We start from the raw sequence: 10,723 nt of genomic DNA, 5'->3' as shown, positions 1-10,723 counted from the left end.
CCTAACCCAACCTAACCTAACCCAACCTAAATCCCAACCCAATCCCAACCTAACCTAACCCAACTCTAACCCAACCTAACCTAACCAACCTAACCTAACCCAACCTAACCTAACCTAACCTAACCTAACCTAACCTAACCTAATCAACCCAATCCCAACCTAACCTAACCTAACCCAACCCAACCTAACCCAACCCAACCCAACCTAACCAACCCAACCCAACCCAACCTAACCCAACCCAACCTAACCCAACCCAACCTAACCTAACCTAACCAACCCAACCTAACCCAACCCAACCTAACCCAACCCAACCCAACCCAACCCAACCTAACCTAATCCCAACCTAACCTAATCCCAATCCCAACCCAACCCAACTCTAACCTAACCCAACCCAACCCAATCCCAACCTAACCTAATCCCAACCTAACCCAACCTAACCTAACCTAACCCAACCTAACCCAACCCAACCTAACCTAACCTAACCTAACCCAACCTAACCAACCCAACCTAAATCCCAACCCAACCTAACCCAACCCAACCTCCAACCTAACCCAACTCCAACCCAACCTAACCCAACCTAACCTAACCTAACCTAACCTAACCCAACCTATCCCAACCCAACCCAACCCAACCTAACCTAACCTAACCCAACCTAACCCAACCTAACCTAACCCAATCCCAACCCAACCTAACCTAACCCAACCTCAATCCCAACCTAACCTAACCTCAATCCCAACCTAATCCCAACTCAACCCAACCTAACCTAACCTAACCTAACCCAACCCAACCCAACCCAACCTAACCTAAATCCCAATCCCAACCTAACCTAACTCCCAATCCCAACCTAAATCCCAACCTAACCCAACCTAATCCCAACCTAACCCAACCCAACCCAAACTCCTAACCTAACCTAACCCAACCTAACCTAACCCAATCCCAACCTAACCCAACCTAACCTAACCCAATCCCAACCCAACCCAACTCCAACCCAACCCAACCTAACCTAACCCAACCCAACCCAACCCAACCCAACCCAACCAACCCAACCTAACCTCCAACCCAACCTAACCTCAACCTAACCCAACCCAACCTAACCTAACCCAATCCCAATCCCAACCCAACCTAACCCAACCCAACCTAACCCAACCCAATCCCAACCTAACCCAACCCAACCTAACCCAACCTAACCCAACCTAACCCAACCTAACCCAACCTAATCCCAACCCAACCTAACCTAACCTAACCCAACCTAACCCAACTCAACTCCAACCCAACCAACCTAACCCAACCCAACCTAACCTAACCTAATCCCAACCTAACCCAACCCAACCTAACCTAACCCAACCTAACCCAATCCCAACCTAACTCCAACCCAATCCAACCTAACTCAACCTAACCTAACCCAATCCCAACCTAACCTAACCTAACCTAATCCCAACCCAACCCTAACCCAACCTAACCCAACCCAACCCAACCCAACCCAACCTAACCTAAACCCAACCCAACTCCAATCCCAACCTAACTCCAACCTAACCTAACCAACCCAACCCAACCTAACCTAACCTAACCTAACCAACTCCCAACCTAACCAACCCAACCCAACCCAACCTAATCCTAACCTAACCCAACCTAACCCAATCCCAACCTAACCCAACTCCAACCAACCTAACCTAACCTAACCTAACCTAACCTAACCTGAATCCCAACCCAACCCAACCCAACCTAACCCAACCTAACCCAACCCAACCTAACCTAACCTAACCTCAACTCCCAACCTAAATCCCAACCCAACCTAACCTAATCCCAACCTAACCCAACCCAACCTAACCTAACCTAACCTAACCTAACCTAAATCCCAACCTAAATCAACCTAACCCAACCTAACCTAACCCAACCTAACCTAAACCCAACCTAACCTAAACCCAACCTAACCTAACCCAACCTAACCTAACCTAATAACCTAACCTAACCCAACCTGAATCCCAACCTAACCCAATCCCAACCTCAACCTAACCTAACTCAACCTAACCTAATCCCAACCTAACCTAACCCAACCTAACCTAACCTAACCCAACCTAACCCCAACCTAACCCAATCCCAACCCAACCCAACCTAACCTAACCTAACCTAATCCCAACCTAACCTAACCTAACTCCCAACCTAACCCAATCCCAACCTAACCTAACCTAACCTAACCTAACCTAACCTAACCTAACCTAACCTAACCTAACCTAACCTAACCTAACCTAACCTAACCTAACCTAACCTAACCTAACCCTGAGCAAACCTAACCTAACCCTGAGCAAACCTAACCTAACCCTGAGCAAACCTAACCCAACCCTGAGCAAACCTAACCTAACCTGAGCAAACCTAACCTAACCCTGAGCAAACCTAACCTAACCCTGAGCAAACCTAACCTAACCCTGAGCAAACCTAACCTAACCCTGAGCAAACCTAACCTAACCCTGAGCAAACCTAACCTAACCCTGAGCAAACCTAACCTAACTCTGAGCAAACTTGTTGGTTGTTTTTTGCTGGTTGTATAAAGTTGGGTTTCAAATGTTAGGTTGTACAAAGTTAGGTTTAAAAAAGTTAGTTTATACAAAGTTAGGTTGTAAAACAAAGTTAGGTTAGGTTAGGTTAGGTTAGTTTAGGTTAGTTAGGTTTAAAAAGTTAGTTTATAAAGTTAGGTTGTACAAAGTTAGGTTTAAAAAGTTAGTTTATACAAAGTTAGTTTATACAAAGTTAGGTTGTACAAAGGTAGGTTGTTCAAAGTTAGATTGTACAAAGAATTGACCGAGCAAGCGAAGGATTCTAAAATTGAAACACGAGCGTGTCAATAATTAGAATCCTGAGCGATAGCGAGGGAATCAAAAGAGCACAAGGTGAAAAATGTTTGTTTGTTACTCAATCAATTGACTGCCTCGTTGGTCTAGTGGTCGCAAGCGCGGCTGCTGTGCTCGAGGTCTCGGGTTCGATTCGCGGGTCGGGCCGAAATCTCTTTGTGGGTTTTCTAAAACTTTCACAAAGCTGCCCGTAGTCTGGATGTTGGTGATTGATTCACTCGTGCGTCGAAGAGCATGTAAATGTCAGTCCTGCGCCTGATGCGCGTCCGGTCGTGTCGTATTGCCGTCCCATCGGGTTATGAGTGTAAAGGAATAGTGATTGCACTTGTGTCTGTGCAAATGCTCGTGCACTCCTTCTCGCTGGCTGATCTCCTTAAAAATGAGAACAAGCGTTGTGGCCGAAATCGGCCGTGGACGCCATTACTCAAACAAACGCTACTGAAAAATTAAGGTAATCAATAGGTACAGGTACTTCATACCCAGTCTACAAAACTTCATCCATAGTTCACAACTTCACCCATAGGACACAACTCCTCCAGTAGGGCAAAATGCGTCAGTCATCAGTTTCGAGTCGGCGAATTCGAGTGCGTCACCGATCGCCGATGTCGCTGACGATGCACCCCGCCCCGCCGCCGCCGCCGCTGCTTTGTCAACACCTGCGGCCGAACCTTGCGTAGGAACATCGACCCCCAAACGCGCCTACGCGACAGTAGCAGCCACCAACAAGCCCGCTGTGACGCAAACAAAGCGGGCCAAAGCAAAAGGGGGTAAACAAACCCGTGGCACATCACAGCCACACTGGTCCTAAGAAGGACACGTGCGACAAGGATGGCTTCATAAAGGTTGAAAGGAGAAAGAAGAGGCCACCTTGCAGGAATCAATGCGGTACCACACAAACTGGACCCATCATCCTGCTGCGTCCTGCAGTACCAACGACGCAGTTGTACGTGTCCCGTCTACATCACACCACGACGGTGGAGCAGATTGTGGAGTAAGTCCGGTCCAAGACCAACTGGACCCTGAGGGTGGCGAAGTTGGAGGCGCGCCACAATACGAACTTCAATTCGTTCATGGTGCGAGTTCCAACTCATCACTTCGAGACATTCCTCAAGGAAGAGTTTTGGCCGAAAGGTGTCGTTTATCGGAGGTTCCGAGGATGGCTACGCGACACCTCGCAGCATAACACGACGCCGACACTTCGTGTGCATTAGTTTTAAGTTACTTATATAAAATATGTATTAGTGTATGTTTTAATGTTATAATATTTGTGTAATGTATTTTTCTATGGGCCTTAGATGCCTGATTCAAATAAATAAATAAAATAAAAAAATACTTCCGTAGGACACAACTTCCCCATAGGGACAACTCCTCCAGTAGGACAATACTTCCCCCATAAGACACAACTCCTCCAGTAGGACCAGTCTACAATACTTCACCCATTTAATACAACTTCACCCATAGAACACAATTTCACCCATACTAAACAACTTCACCCAGTCTACAAAACTTCACCCATTGTACACAACTTCACTCATTGTACCTACACAACTGCACCCATAGTACACAACTTCATCCATAGTACACAACTGCACCCATGGTACACAACTGCACCCATAGTACACAACTTCACCCATGGTACACAACTTTACCCAGTCTACAAAACTTCACCGATTGTACACAACTTCACCCAGTCTAGACAACTTCACCCATTGTATACAACTTCACTCATACGACACAACATCACCCATTGTACAACTTCACCCATTATACACAACTTCACCCGTCACGTACACATCATTATCAGCCCGATTCGGTGCCTCTATGTACCCCTTTATACTCCTCCTATGTTCTCCTTTGACTTGACTAACTTTGACTATAGTAATTTTGACTTTAGTAGCTTTGACTTAAGTGACTTTGACTTGGCTACAACTACGACTACAACTACGACGACTACGACTACTTTTGTCAAATTTGGTATTTTTCGTCTTGTATATTTGTCAGATTTGGTAATTTTGACTGTTGCGTTGACTTTAACTTTGACTTTTACGGTAACTTTAACTCTCGAAGGCAATCTGAAGACTGCCGACCAGGTGCTTGCCAGAGTGAAAGAGGTGGTCGATTCCAAGGGTACTGACCTCAAAATAAATAAAGTGCGTAAAGGCCCATGGTATGGCAGAGAATTACGTAAGCTGGAGCCCATCATCATCATTAGTGATGCAACGGAAAGTGGAACCGGTATGGAAACAGATGTCAAAAGTAAATTTTAGCAGAAACGGAAACTTGATATCAACTTCAATTGAATATCTCTTCGCGTTAACTCGTCTCCCGAGGCTTTTCCCAACAATGTTGGGGTCGGCTTCCAGTCTTACCGGTTAGCTAAATAACGGATTTTGCGATATTATTCATTCATTACCTACCTCTATTAATACAAAAAAAATCTTCTATTTCTGAATAACATAATAATATAGTTTTTGATTAGGATTCTGAGTTTACGGGAAGTGCCCTGTAGGCATTGCTTCCCTAGCGAGTGTCGATGTGAGGGAAGCGGCATGAAGGATTGTATCTTTCTGATTGCGTTGGCTTACAAGTTTGCTATTTTTCATAGATCCAAGGGTACTGACCGGAGTATTATATCTAAATGCGTTACTGAGGAAAAGGTTCTGGCCAGCCAGGCAGCCGGTCGGGCGGGACTCTCTGTGACACTCGCACACACTCACACAGCGCGTCGTGCCGCTTCACGTCGTATTTAGAGTGCATCTGTATCCGATAGACATGGCGTTATAAATAAACATTCGTACGCTAATTATGTTGATGCGGGACGAGTGTGCGTGATAGCAGCTCCTCACCAAACTCTGCCTAATGTTCATGTTTTCCTATCGTAATGAGACTAATCACCCGCCCTCGGGGAACGTCTTTCGCTAGCTATGTACATATTTATAAAAATACAAAATAATTCAGATTTTGAGGACACAGAAGATTTCCTTTGCCAAATCTTCATTAGATCACAGGTAAATATTTAAAACAATTTCAGTTCGTGACGAACGATAAATACATACCTATACGAAATGGTTGTAAGAAGGTCAAATCATCTTTACTAAATATTTACCATGATATATTATGAAAGAAAGGGGTTTGTCCAAAAATATTTAAGACTAGCTACCAAATGTATAGAATTCGCTTAGATATTAAAAATTTAGATGAGGAAGATGATTTGTATATAACCTACTTATATACCTAGTATGGGAGGCCCAAGTCTAGTCAGTTTCCTGATAAAAACTTGAACTATACAGAAACGGTTTGGTTGTATTTGGAAGCCAGATCTGTACAACAGGAAGGCAGTCTGCGCAGTACGTAGATGTTGTATGTGTGTTGACGCCACCGTTGTGTCTCGTCCTGACGAAGCTCTGTATGACTTGTGCATATGTGCACGTGCGAGCGCGGCTCGCTAGTTTAAGCTCTAAATAAATTATTTATAGTAATTTTCATTTATCATTACCTGTGCACTGTGCCGCCGCCAAGAGATTTCGAGTCGCGAAATGCGTTATTCACAATTTTGTGCAATTTTGAAACTTAGTTTGTTAACTTACTTAACAACTCAATTTTAATACAACAAATAAAAGCTAAGTTGAAATCGCTCTGTCCGTTCGGGAGCTATGATGCCGTAGACAGCCAGATAGACTTTAAGCTTATAGTAGGTAGAAGTACCCCATGGACACATTCGTGGTTAGTTAAGTGTGTCGAGATGACGAATTAACCCCTTTTGGGCCGGGATGGTCCAAAAATAAAATAAAAACAAACTAAATTAGGTCCATGGTTATCGTATGCATATGTTACAGCCAAAGTAATAAGCCTAGCTATTATTTATAATATCTACTCAATTTGGATAAAGTGATAATTGACACAGAATTAATCACATTAACTATAAATTTTATATAATATCTTCATTGACTTGGATTTGTTTCACACCCCTCTAACCTCGCTTAAGAGGATTCTAAATCGTGATAATTAATTTAGTCACAAATATTTGTCTGACAGCATGTTATGTATTAAGTTTGTAAAAAAAAATTGTTTTGTTTTTTTTTTTCACTGTTTCATTTTCTTTTCTTTTTGGCTTAGTTAAGTAGGTGTATGTGCAAATTATAGTGCATGCAGTGCTCTTCTTTAAGTGATGAGGCACTTAGATATAAGTTTAAATGTATAGTTATAGATGTAACCGTGTACTCATTGTTGAAGAGCCAAACTAAATAAATAAATAAATAATAGAATAAAACAAGTAAATAAAGATTTTTATTTCATGTTAACTAACTAAAGTGTCTTGTCGTTCGAAAAAGGATTAGTCCAGTGCAGGGCACGCCATAATAGTAGCAAAAAGTCCCGTCTTTGAGGTGTGGCTCCGGCCACTATATTAACGGCCTGGAGGATACAGTGAACCTCACAGTCCAGGTGTGTGCCGGAAGGGGCACCGCCGTGTCTTCGTCGAGGCAATAGGCAGCAGCGACCTCTCGTGCCCGACCCTGGTTCATGCCATGGTCCGTGGTGAGAGGTAATGGGATGCCGTCTTATGTAGACGCTACGCGCTCCTCGAAGAGATTCAGCAAACCCCAGTTTGTTTAAGTCACTAACAGTCTGACACTCCTTCACGCTGCTAACCCACAGCGGGAGGAATCATTTGATGATTAATCATAAAAAAGACGACAATAACTTAAACCGTTTTGAAGAATTAGTCAGTACCAAGTTGGTTATACTATATCTACCATATTTATTACTTTGGCTAACTTTGACCAGCTATTATGAATAATATCCAGATAAAGTAATTAATTTATCACACTGTCAACTCAATTTGGGTATTATATATAACTAGCTTCTGCCAGCGGTTTCACCCGCATCCCGTGGGAACTACTTCCCTTACTGAGATAAAAAGTAGCCTATAGCCTTCCTCGATAAATAGGCTATCTAACACTAAAAGAAATTTTCAAATCGGACCAGTAGTTCCTGAGATTAGCGCGTTCAAACAAACAAACTCTTCAGCTTTATAATATTAGTATAGATGACCAGTGATTATGTATAATATTTATTTAATCACTATGACACATATAAATACATAGGTACTGAGATGATTTTTTAATGCTTGTTATTTTAATGGGATAAAAAAGTCGTGGTGGCCTAGTGGGTAAAGAACCAACCTGTAAAGTACGAGTCCGCGGGTTCTATTCGTTTCTATGTTTTTACCTATACTTATACTTTTCAAGTCATATGTTGGACAACAATGACTGTGTTTCGGGTGGCACGGTAAGGTCGGTTAAACGGTACTGTAAGGTATGGGATTGGTTGCCCGGGTAACTCAGGTTGAGGTCTTCGTAAATCACTGGTTCACAGCTGCATCCGGTTAGACTGGAAACTACTACCAATTTACTCCTTTTAATTGCAGCCACCAGTAAGCAAGGCTCAAGTTCACCGACAACCGTCCGTCCGCTATTTTCTTAAAACAATTGTTTCATTTGAACTTTGAGCGTGAACACAGTAATTATTGTCAGTAAACTTGGGCCTTATACATAGTTTGCTCGTAGTTTAGCAGACAAGGCACAAGTTTTCAGTTTTTAGAGGGACACGAACTGATGTTGAAGGTCTCCGCTGCACCCTCGCTGTTACCTCGCAGCGCCGGATAGCCTGCTGGTTCGCAGAATTCAACAGCTACTTATAAATAAATACCTATTTATTTCCGGCAATACGCAGTTGAGTAGATCAATGTAGAGTTAAAGCAGACTGTCCTTTATAAAATGAGCAAAATATTGATGTCACTAATTGACATAAATGTTTTATGGTAAATAAAACAAGTAAGTGGACATGTGAAGCGGAGGGAAGCGGCGGGGAGGGTGGCGGCAGGTATGCGAGGTGTGCGGCTCACGGTGACGGTCTCTCATTGAGAGCTATTTTTTCCGAGCGCGATGTAATTAGTATCGTGGGATGCGGATGATTGTCTTAAATGGCAGTCGCGTGTCGCAGCGGCGGCGGCAGCGCCTGTGGGGCTGGTGCGAGTGCCAGTGGCGGCGCGGCGCGTATATAGCGCGCGCGCAGCCCCCCAGCGCTCACTACCGCCGCTGCGACCGCTGCCTCCGCGCCGTGAGTGTCCGCTCCGACTGTACCCCGCTCTCTCATTGCTTGTGTTGCGTCTATTTCCGCCGTGCACTAGTGCGGTGCAGTGCAGTGCAGTAACGCGCGTTGTGTTGCAGGTGTGTGGAGCTGAGCTGTATCTTCGTGTGAGCCAGGATGTGTGACGACGATGCGGGCGCGCTGGTAGTCGACAACGGCTCCGGCATGTGCAAGGCCGGGTTCGCGGGCGACGACGCGCCGCGCGCCGTCTTCCCCTCCATCGTGGGCCGCCCTCGCCACCAGGGCGTCATGGTGGGCATGGGGCAGAAGGACTCGTACGGGAGACGAGGCGCAGAGCAAGAGAGGTATCCTCACGCTCAAGGCCCCATCGAGCACGGCATCATCACCAACTGGGACGACATGGAGAAGATCTGGCACCACACCTTCTACAACGAGCTGCGAGTGGCGCCCGAGGAGCACCCCATCCTGCTGACGGAGGCGCCGCTCAACCCTAAGGCCAACCGCGAGAAGATGACGCAGATCATGTTCGAGACGTTCAACTGCCCCGCCATGTACGTGGCCATCCAGGCGGTGCTGTCGCTGTACGCGTCCGGCCGCACCACGGGCATCGTGCTGGACTCGGGCGACGGCGTGTCGCACACCGTGCCCATCTACGAGGGCTACGCGCTGCCGCACGCCATCCTGCGCCTGGACCTGGCGGGGCGCGACCTCACCGACTACCTCATGAAGATCCTGACGGAGCGCGGCTACTCGTTCACGACGACGGCGGAGCGCGAGATCGTGCGCGACATCAAGGAGAAGCTGTGCTACGTGGCGCTGGACTTCGAGCAGGAGATGCAGACGGCGGCCGCGTCCACGTCGCTGGAGAAGTCGTACGAGCTGCCCGACGGCCAGGTCATCACCATCGGCAACGAGCGCTTCCGCTGCCCCGAGGCGCTGTTCCTCGTTCCTGGGCATGGAGTGCGGCATCCACGAGACCGTGTACAACTCCATCATGAAGTGCGACGTGGACATCCGCAAGGACCTGTACGCCAACACGGTGCTGTCGGGCGGCACCACCATGTACCCGGGTATCGCCGACCGCATGCAGAAGGAGATCACGGCGCTCGCGCCCTCCACCATCAAGATCAAGATCATCGCGCCGCCCGAGAGGAAGTACTCCGTGTGGATCGGCGGCTCCATCCTGGCGTCGCTGTCCACCTTCCAGCAGATGTGGATCTCCAAGCAGGAGTACGACGAGTCCGGCCCCGGCATCGTGCACCGCAAGTGCTTCTAGGCGCGAGAGGCCGAACATCACTTCCGTTCTACTTTGTACTTGTTACCAAACAAATGTATTTATTTTATACTCTCTGTCGGAGACTGCTCGCTGTTGCGTTATCATGTAAGTGAACTACTTTAAGTGTATGTTGTTTAATATAATTTTGTAACTGAGCGTATGGTGTATCTGTCGTGTCCCCGAGTCCTGGGCGCAGCTCGCCGGCGCCATATAAGGCGGTGGTGAGGTGCGCGGGCGCCGCGCTAATAATATAGCGTGCGCTGACAATCGAACAGTTTAATTTAGTATCGATGCTGGCGGTGCCAATTGATCGCCGGAGACAATGCCGCGCAGTATTTATACCGCGTCTGACTTACTGCCACGATACTGTCTGTGCTATGTACCTAATAGCCACTCAACATATTCTGCCAATGTACTATCACAGGAAGCTCATTTATAGCAATTTGCTAAATTAGCATTCCAGACTATTTGAACTTTTTAGTACCTATCT

General features: G+C 46.2%; 1 pseudogene; it reads left to right on the top strand.

The window, feature by feature from the left end:
- Positions 1-8,889: 8,889 nt before the first annotated feature.
- Positions 8,890-10,389, top strand: LOC135117222 (actin, muscle-type A2-like; annotated as a pseudogene).
- The last annotated feature ends 334 nt before the right edge of the window (positions 10,390-10,723 follow it).

The sequence above is a fragment of the Helicoverpa armigera genome, chromosome 8, assembly GCF_030705265.1.
Source record: "Helicoverpa armigera isolate CAAS_96S chromosome 8, ASM3070526v1, whole genome shotgun sequence".
Classification (NCBI taxonomy): domain Eukaryota; kingdom Metazoa; phylum Arthropoda; class Insecta; order Lepidoptera; family Noctuidae; genus Helicoverpa; species Helicoverpa armigera.
This window is presented reverse-complemented; position numbering and strand designations above follow the sequence as displayed.